A 9,845-nucleotide genomic window follows, 5' to 3' on the forward strand; every position below is an offset into this window, starting at 1 on the left:
TAGCCTCCCCTTTGTAAGACAGGCTTGCTTTTTTTCTTGGGTAGTCTCAGGGAATACCCCTAAATTTAGTAGTCCAAATGTCAAACAGGGGGTATTCTTCTGAAGAGGCCTACAGGATTCTGACCCAGTCGGATGAGGAATGGGAACCCTCATCTGATGAATCTAGCGGGTCAGAATATGAGCTTGTAGAAAGCAGTGGCAGTCTGACCCAAAGTTCGGACAAGGAGGTTGAGGTCCCTGATACCACCAGGCGTACCCGGCCCCGTGTCGCTAGACCACAGGTTGCGCAGGATACGTTTCAAGGGCAGCAGAGTGGGGCTGTCGCTGCCGGATCACGTGGTGAGGCATACACCAGCAGCGCAGCCCATCCTGGACCTAGTACCAGCACTGTCGTACAACATGGTGAAGTGGCGAGCACCAGAAGGGCAGTTGAAGCTGGTACGGTGGCACGTGCAATAGTTACCCCGTCGCAGCCACCGCACAGACAGGCCTGTAGAGCCCCTGAGGTGCTGGCAAACCCTGATTGGCAGTCCCCAACTTCAGCCGCACCTGTAGTTCCCCCTTTCACCGCCCAGTCTGGAGTTCGGGTTGAGACAGCTCAGATCGGTTCGGCCCTGGGATTTTTTGAGCTGTTCTTGACTGCGGAGCTCTTGGACTTAGTCGTGGCAGAAACAAATCGGTATGCCACTCAATTTATAGCCGCCAACCCGGGAAGCTTTTATGCCCAGCCTTTCCGTTGGAAACCAGTCCAAGTTTCCGAAATTAAAATTTTTCTGGGCCTTCCCCTCAACATGGGTCTAACCAAAAAGCATGAATTGCGGTCATATTGGTCCACAACCCCATGTTCTCTGCTGCCATGTCCAGGACACGATTTGAGACCATCCTGCATTTCCTGCACTTTAGCGACAACAGCACCTCCCATCCCAGAGGCCACCCAGCTTTTGACCGGCTCCACAAAATTCGGCCCCTCATAGACCACTTCAACAACAAATTTGCAGATTTGTATACCCCTGAGCAAAACATCTGCGTAGACGAGTCCCTTATACATTTTACCGGGCGCCTTGGCTTCAAACAATACATCCCAAGCAAGCGCGCCCGGTATGGGGTCAAATTGTATAAGCTCTGTGAAAGGGCCACAGGCTATACCCACAAATTTCGGATCTATGAGGGAAAAGATCAGACCCTGGAGCCGGTCGGTTGCCCTGACTACCTGGGGAGCAGTGGGAAGACAGTCTGGGACTTGGTGTCACCCTTATTTGGCAAGGGGTACCATCTTTATGTGGACAATGTTTACACAAGTGTGCCCCTCTTCAGGCATTTGTTCATAGAACAGATTTGCGCCTGTGGCACCGTGCGACCTAGTCGCCGGGGCTTCCCCCAACGGCTCGTTACCACCCGGGGGAGAGGGCTGCCTTGTGTAACGAAGAACTGCTCGCGGTGAAATGGAAAGACAAGCGTGACGTTTAAATGCTCTCCTCCATTCACGCAGACACGACAATACAAATTGAACGGGCAACCAGTGTCATTGAAAAGCCCCTCTCAGTCCACGACTATAACCTTCACATGGGAGGGGTGGACTTCAATGACCAGATGTTGGCTCCCTATTTAGTTTCCCGACGCACCAGACGCTGGTATAAGAAGGTGTCTGTATATTTGATTCAATTGGCTGCATATAATAGTTTTGTTCTCTACAGTAAGGCTGGGAGAACACGATCCTTCCTCAAATTTCAGGAAGAGATCATCAAGAACCTCCTGTATCCAGGAGGTTCCGTGGCCCCATCCACCAGTGTAGTGAGCAATTTACACGAGCGACATTTCCCCAATGTTGTTGCTGGTACCTCAACCCAACCGTCACTCCGAAAAAGATGTTGTGTCTGTAGCAGGAGTGGAATAAGGCGTGACACCCGCTATTTCTGTCCTGACTGCCCTGACCACCCTGCCCTATGCTTAGGGGAGTGTTTCCGGAAGTACCACACACAGGTACACTTAGCATAGGGATTGCATCTCACAGGACAGGCACACAGGGCTATTAGGGCCCTTTTACTCACAGCTGCTGCAAACCTCTCCTTTCACCTGGGATAAAGTGCATAACGTACTTCTCCACATCTTTGGGCGATTTGCGCTTTGCACATTGTCCCATGGGGAAGAAGAGGTTTGTCCTATAAAAGGTAAAAAAAAAAAAAAATCACCGGTAAGCAAAAAAGTTAACGTTCAGTTAAAAAAGTTAAATAAAGTTTATATGTTCCGTTCAAATTTTATTATAAAGTTAATAAATTTATTGCGTTGCGGCCTGGTTTTTTCTTTATTTTTTTTTTTTACCTTCCAGGTGGACCAACCGATCGACTAGCTGCAGCACTGATGTGCATTCTGACAGAAGCATTGCGCTGCTGTCAGATTACACAAAAGTCGGTGTATGCGGCGCTGCAAGACGAGATTTCTCCTCTGCAGTAAAAGATACGTTTGCCGAGGCATATGAGCTGAGGAGGTGGCGGTGTTCATATACTTTGGCAAACACTTGGTAGATAAAAAAAAATATAAAAAATCCCGGCAATGATTTATTCATTCACATCGATTGATGTGAATGGAGAAATCTGGTTTGCCAGGGCATACGAGCTAAGTGGGCATGGATGTCGGGCGGAGCTCCTATGTCCTGGCAGACGCCTTTCCCCTCCATTTTTTTTTTTGGCAGAGATTTTTTCATCCACATTGATCGATGCGAATGAAGAAATCTGTGCCGTTCATTTTTTTCTTTCAGCCCAGAGGCTGAACGGAAAAAAAAAATCTCATTACCCGTATGCTCAATATAAGGAGAATAGCAGAAACTCCTAATGCTGGCCATACATGTAATGATTGCGGAGACCCTCAAATGCCAGGGCAGTACAAACACCCCACAAATGACCCCATTTTGGAAAGAAGACACCCCAAGGTATTCACTGAGGGGCATAATGAGTCCATGAAAGATTGAAATTTTTGTCCCAAGTTAGCAGAAAGGGAGACTTTGTGAGAAAAAACAAAAAAAAATAAATTAATTTCCGCTAACTTGTGCCAAAAAAAAAAAAAATTCTATGAACTCGCCATGCCCCTCGTTGAATACCTTGGGGTGTCTTCTTTCCAAAATGGGGTCACATGTGGGGTATTTATACTGCCCTGGCATTTTAGAGGCCCTAAAGCGTGAGAAGAAGTCTGGGATCCAAATGTCTAAAAATGCCCTCCTAAAAGGAATTTGGGCCCCTTTGCGCATCTAAGCTGCAAAAAAGTGTCACACATTTGGTATCGCCGTACTCAGGAGAAGTTGGGCAATGTGTTTTTGGGTGTCATTTTACATATACCCATGCTGGGTGAGAGAAATATCTTGGTCAAATGCCAACTTTGTATAAAGAAATTGGAAAAGTTGTCTTTTGCCGAGATATTTCTCTCACCCAGCATGGGTATATGTAAAAAGACACCCAAAACACATTGCCCTACTTCTTCCGAGTACGGCGATACCAGATGTGTGACACTTTTTTGCAGCCTAGGTGGGCAAAGGGGCCCACATTCCAAAGAGCACCTTTCGGATTTCACAGGTCATTTTTTACAGATTTTGATTTCAAACTTCTTACCACACATTTGGGCCCCTAGAATGCCAGGGCAGTATAACTACCCCACAAGTGACCCCATTTTGGAAAGAAGACACCCCAAGGTATTTCGTGATGGGCATAGTGAGTTAATGGAAGTTTTTATTTTTTGTCACAAGTTAGTGGAATATGAGACTTTGTAAAAAAAAAAAAAAAAATTATTTTCCGCTAACTTGTGACAAAAATAAAAAATTCTAGGAACTCGCCATGCCCCTCACAGAATACCTTGGGGTGTCTTCTTTCCAAAATGGGGTCACTTGTGGGGTAGTTATACTGCCCTGGCATTTTAGGGGCCCTAATGCGTGAGAAGTAGTTTGAAATCAAAATCTGTAAAAAAATGCCCTGTGAAATCCGAAAGGTGCTCTTTGGAATGTGGGCCCATTTGCCCACCTAGGCTGCAAAAAAGTGTCACACATCTGGTATCGCTGTACTCAGGAGAAGTAGGGCAATGTGTTTTGTGGTGTCATTTTACATATACCCATGCTGGGTGAGAGAAATATCTCGGCAAAAGACAACTTTTCCTATTTTTTTATACAAAGTTGGCATTTGACCAAGATATTTATCTCACCCAGCATGGGTATATGTAAAATGACACCCCAAAACACATTGCCCAACTTCCCCTGAGTACGGAGATACCACATGTGACACTTTTTTGCAGCCTAGATGCGCAAAGGGGCCAAATTCCTTTTATGAGGGCATTTTTAGACATTTGGATCCCAGACTTCTTCTCATGCTTTAGGGCCCCTAAAATGCCAGGGCAGTATAAACACCCCACATGTGACCCCATTTTGGAAAGAAGACACCCCAAGGTATTCAATGAGGGGCATGGCGAGTTCATAGAAATTTTTTTTTTTGGCACAAGTTAGCGGAAATTGCTTTTTTTTTGTTTTTTTCTCACAAAGTCTCCCTTTCCGCTAACTTGGGACAAAAATTTCAATCTTTCATGGACTCAATATGCCCCTCACGGAATACCTTGGAGTGTCTTATTTCCTAAATGGGGTCACATGTGGGGTATTTATACTGCCCTGGCATTTTAGGGGCCCTAAAGCGTGAGAAGAAGTCTGGAATATAAATGTCAAAAAAAATTTACGCATTTGGATTCCGTGAGGGGTATGGTGAGTTCATGTGAGATTTTATTTTTTGACACAAGTTAGTGGAATATGAGACTTTGTAAGAAAAAAAAAAAACTATTTCCGCTAACTTGGGCCAAAAAAATGTCTGAATGGAGCCTTACAGGGGGGTGATCAATGACAGAGGGGTGATCAGGGAGTGTATATGGGGTTATCACCCCCCTGTCATTGATCACCCCCCTGTAAGGCTCCATTCAGACGTCCGTATGTGTTTTGCGGATGCGCGGTGTCAGTGTTTTGCGGATCCACGGATCCGCAATACACATACGGACATCTGAATGGAGCCTTACAGGGGGGGGTGATCAATGACAGGGGGGTGATCAGGGTGTCTATATGGGGTGATCACCCCCCTGTCAAGCTCCATTCAGACGTCCGTATGTGTTTTGCGGATCCAATCCATGTATCCGTGGATCCGTAAAAAACCTACAGACGTCTGAATGGAGCCTTACAGGGGGGTGATCAATGACAGGGGGGTGATCAGGGGTTAATAAGTGACAGGGGGGGGGGGGGTAGTGTAGTGGTGTTTGGTGCTACTTATTACTGAGCTGCCTGTGTCCTCTGGTGGTCGATCCAAGCAAAGGGGACCACCAGAGGAGCAGGTAGCAGGTATATTAGACGCTGTTATCAAAACAGCGTCTAATATACAGGGAGTGCAGAATTATTAGGCAAATGAGTATTTTGACCACATCATCCTCTTTATGCATGTTGTCTTACTCCAAGCTGTATAGGCTCGAAAGCCTACTACCAATTAAGCATATTAGGTGATGTGCATCTCTGTAATAAGAAGGGGTGTGGTCTAATGACATCAACACCCTATATTAGGTGTGCATAATTATTAGGCAACTTCCTTTCCTTTGGCAAAATGGGTCAAAAGAAGGACTTGACAGGCTCAGAAAAGTCAAAAATAGTGAGATATCTTGCAGAGGGATGCAGCACTCTTAAAATTGCAAAGCTTCTGAAGCGTGATCATCGAACAATCAAGCGTTTCATTCAAAATAGTCAACAGGGTCGCAATAAGCGTGTGGAAAAACCAAGGCGCAAAATAACTGCCCATGAACTGAGAAAAGTCAAGCGTGCAGCTGCCAAGATGCCACTTGCCACCAGTTTGGCCATATTTCAGAGCTGCAACATCACTGGAGTGCCCAAAAGCACAAGGTGTGCAATACTCAGAGACATGGCCAAGGTAAGAAAGGCTGAAAGACGACCACCACTGAACAAGACACACAAGCTGAAACGTCAAGACTGGGCCAAGAAATATCTCAAGACTGATTTTTCTAAGGTTTTATGGACTGATGAAATGAGAGTGAGTCTTGATGGGCCAGATGGATGGGCCCGTGGCTGGATTGGTAAAGGGCAGAGAGCTCCAGTCCGACTCAGACGCCAGCAAGGTGGAGGTGGAGTACTGGTTTGGGCTGGTATCATCAAAGATGAGCTTGTGGGGCCTTTTCGGGTTGAGGATGGAGTCAAGCTCAACTCCCAGTCCTACTGCCAGTTTCTGGAAGAGACCTTCTTCAAGCAGTGGTACAGGAAGAAGTCTGCATCCTTCAAGAAAAACATGATTTTCATGCAGGACAATGCTCCATCACACGCGTCCAAGTACTCCACAGCGTGGCTGGCAAGAAAGGGTATAAAAGAAGAAAATCTAATGACATGGCCTCCTTGTTCACCTGATCTGAACCCCATTGAGAACCTGTGGTCCATCATCAAATATGAGATTTACAAGGAGGGAAAACAGTACACCTCTCTGAACAGTGTCTGGGAGGCTGTGGTTGCTGCTGCACGCAATGTTGATGGTGAACAGATCAAAACACTGACAGAATCCATGGATGGCAGGCTTTTGAGTGTCCTTGCAAAGAAAGGTGGCTATATTGGTCACTGATTTGTTTTTGTTTTTGAATGTCAGAAATGTATATTTGTGAATGTTGAGATGTTATATTGGTTTCACTGGTAAAAATAAATAATTGAAATGGGTATATATTTGTTTTTTGTTAAGTTGCCTAATAATTATGCACAGTAATAGTCACCTGCACACACAGATATCCCCCTAAAATAGCTAAAACTAAAAACAAACTAAAAACTACTTCCAAAAATATTCAGCTTTGATATTAATGAGTTTTTTGGGTTCATTGAGAACAAGGTTGTTGTTCAATAATAAAATTAATCCTCAAAAATACAACTTGCCTAATAATTCTGCACTCCCTGTACCTGTTAGGGGTGAAAAAAAAAAATCGCATCTATAGCCTGCCAGCGAACGATCGCCGCTGGCAGGCTGTAGATCCACTCGCTCACCTTCCGATCCTGTGGAAATCTCGCGTCTTGCGAGAGGACGCATAGATGCGTGACTCTGCCTGGAACTGCCGCCTCCGGAACGCGATCCTGCGTTAGGCGGTCCGGAGGCGGTTAATAAGCACACTACTGATCGGTGCTCTGCAGCACGCACGCACACAGATCATGCATTCAAAAACTGTAGTATAAAAAAAATCACTAGTGTTAAAAAGTGGACACTGGCTAAAAATATACATATAAAATATATTTGTATATAGAAATATAGAGCATATATATATATATATATATATATATATATATATATATATATATATATATATAGAACAAAGAAATCGGACTGCACTCCAGTTGTGTCTTCAATGAAAAAAGGTTTATTCACCCATAGGTGGCACAAGCGACGTTTCGGCTCGCAATGAGCCTTTCTCAAGCCTTGAGAAAGGCTCATTGCGAGCCGAAACGTCGCTTGTGCCACCTATGGGTAAATAAACCTTTTTTCATTGAAGACACAACTGGAGTGCAGTCCGATTTCTTTGTTCCGTATCAGTGGGTAAGCACCAGTTACCATACTCCGACAGTGCACCCTCTCTACTTGTTTTCTGGCTTGGTGGTGCTGCTGGTAATTTTTTTCTATATATATATATATATATATATATATATATATATATATATATATATATATATATAATGCCCCAACTATAATTTCTTCTTTTTGAACAAGAAAAAAAAAGAAAAATTGGCAAAATAAAAACAAAAAACACAGATGTGAAAAAAAAAAAAAAAAAAAAAGCACAAAAAATAATCCCCAGGTGCTGATCAGCACTCGGCGGTCACAGCTCACATGCAGAAAAAGTGGTGAAGAGCTGGAAAATTGTATAAAAAGACCCAAAAAAGTGCACCGACCAAATGGCGTCCGTAAAAAAAGGAGGCTTACCACAAGTCCCAGCAAGCCAACAAGCAGCACAGAGAAGCACAGAACCTCTCTGCACGCAGTCACCAGCTACAATGGCTGCCTGCAGAGATGTTCAGCCCTTTCTTGTGCTGCTATAGCACTGCCATTGGCTGGAGCATGGTTCCAGCCAATCGCTGCGCTGGCAGTGGACGCCAAACACTGCAGTCACCGACCAATGGCAGCGATCGGGGCAGAAAAACCTTCCTGTGCCCCTAGGAAAGATGGCTGCCTGCCGTGCAGAGCAGCCATCATATCCCGGTCACCGAGCGATTTCGTTCTGAGTACCGTTACGGCGTTGGTAGCGAACGGGTTGAAATCTAAAAATATTTTTCCAATATGGCAAATGGTGTAACGGAAGAAAGTATCAAAATAGTAGATTCACGATTTTTTTTTATCGGTTCTCTTACCCCAAAATTTTTTTACTAAATGTGATCAAAAAGTCACACACTCCAAAATGATATCAATAAAAACTACAGCTTGTCCTGAAAAAAATTAGCCCCCACACAGCTCAGTAGATATAACTATATTAAAAAATATATATAAACTATGGGGGGTCAGACTACAGTGATAAAAAAATATAATAATTCAATTTCAAAGTTTTATTTATTTTTACAGTAATTAGACATATAAATCCTATACATATGGGGTATCACTGTAATCGTACTGAATAGTGGGCAGCGAACTTGTGTTTCAAGTTTGGCGTACGAGGTTCGGGATATCTAAGAATTCCGTTATGGATTCCACCACCAGGGACCATAACTTACGGTTCGTGGTAGCTGAATCCATAACGGAATTCTTAGATAACCCGAACCTTGTACGCCGAACTTGAAACACAAGTCCGCTCATCACTAGTACTGACCCACTGAACAAAGGGCACGCCGTAGGGACAAAACCAATAAAACCGTGGAGGATTTGCATTTTTTAATCCCCAATTCCACCCCATTTTGAATTCCCCCCCCCCACTTCCCATTATATTGTATGCCATTATTAAATGGTGTTGTTAGAAAGTATAAACTTGTCCTGCAAAAAAAAACAAGCCCTTGTTCAGGATGTGTGAACGGAAATATAACAAAGTAATGGCTCCGGGAAGAAAAATGGAAATGCAAAAAAGAAAAAAAACCTCCGGTATCCTAGGGGTTAATGGGACTATCAGGATTTAAAAAAAAATCCCCTTAGTGCAGGCGAGCAGATTCCTTACAGATATTTCTCCAACTGAAAATGCATTCCATTGGTGTGAATGAGGCAGTGTCAGCAGCACAGACGTATACTACCCACAGATACGGTGATAATACACATACATATATATATCCTGACAGGTAACACTCCGCAGCGCCCCCACACAGGACGGCCGTACCTGCCTCTGACCGCCGCGGGGAGCTCCGCGTCACGTGCAGCACGTCAGCCGCGCTCACATCCTACACACGGCGCGGCGATGTGACGTCACCGGATCACGTGACCAGGTGTCGCCGCGTCACACTAAAATGGCGGGCTGAGGGGAGTAATCATCCTGTGTGCGCCAGGTTTAAACCCTGGCGGAGCGTGCTGCACACTGCAGGTGCTTAACATGTAGAAATGGATCGTGAGGGGAATAATTATAATCTTAACATAAGATATAATCTCTAAACTTCAGCAAGAAAGAAGAAAACATGAAGTGAAAACTTTTTCAGAGAGACTGGGGGGTATAACCTCACATTAACCCTTAGGCAGGGGTGCACCACCAATGAGGCCAGGTGAGGCGATTGCCTAAAGTAGCACGGGGGCGATTGGCTAAAAATAAATAATGGTGTAAAAATAAGATTAACCCCTTAAGGACCCTGCAGCTGGATGTGACTTAAGGACCAGCGCCGTACATATACAAGGTCCGCT

The 9,845-nt window shown here is 44.6% G+C and overlaps 1 protein-coding gene across 3 annotated transcripts in view; it reads right to left on the minus strand.

The window, feature by feature from the left end:
* The window catches only part of GTF3C3 (general transcription factor IIIC subunit 3), a 129,248-nt gene extending 119,800 nt beyond the window's left edge, over positions 1-9,448 (minus strand). Inside the window, exon 1 of one of the 3 annotated variants that reach the window (XM_040405671.1) lies at positions 9,334-9,448. The gene's annotated coding sequence lies outside the window, so the exon portion shown is untranslated. The other 2 variants (XM_040405672.1, XM_040405673.1) reach the window with 2 other exon arrangements.
* Between the last annotated feature and the right edge of the window lie 397 nt (positions 9,449-9,845).

Source organism: Bufo bufo, chromosome 8 (assembly GCF_905171765.1).
Source record: "Bufo bufo chromosome 8, aBufBuf1.1, whole genome shotgun sequence".
Taxonomy (NCBI): domain Eukaryota; kingdom Metazoa; phylum Chordata; class Amphibia; order Anura; family Bufonidae; genus Bufo; species Bufo bufo.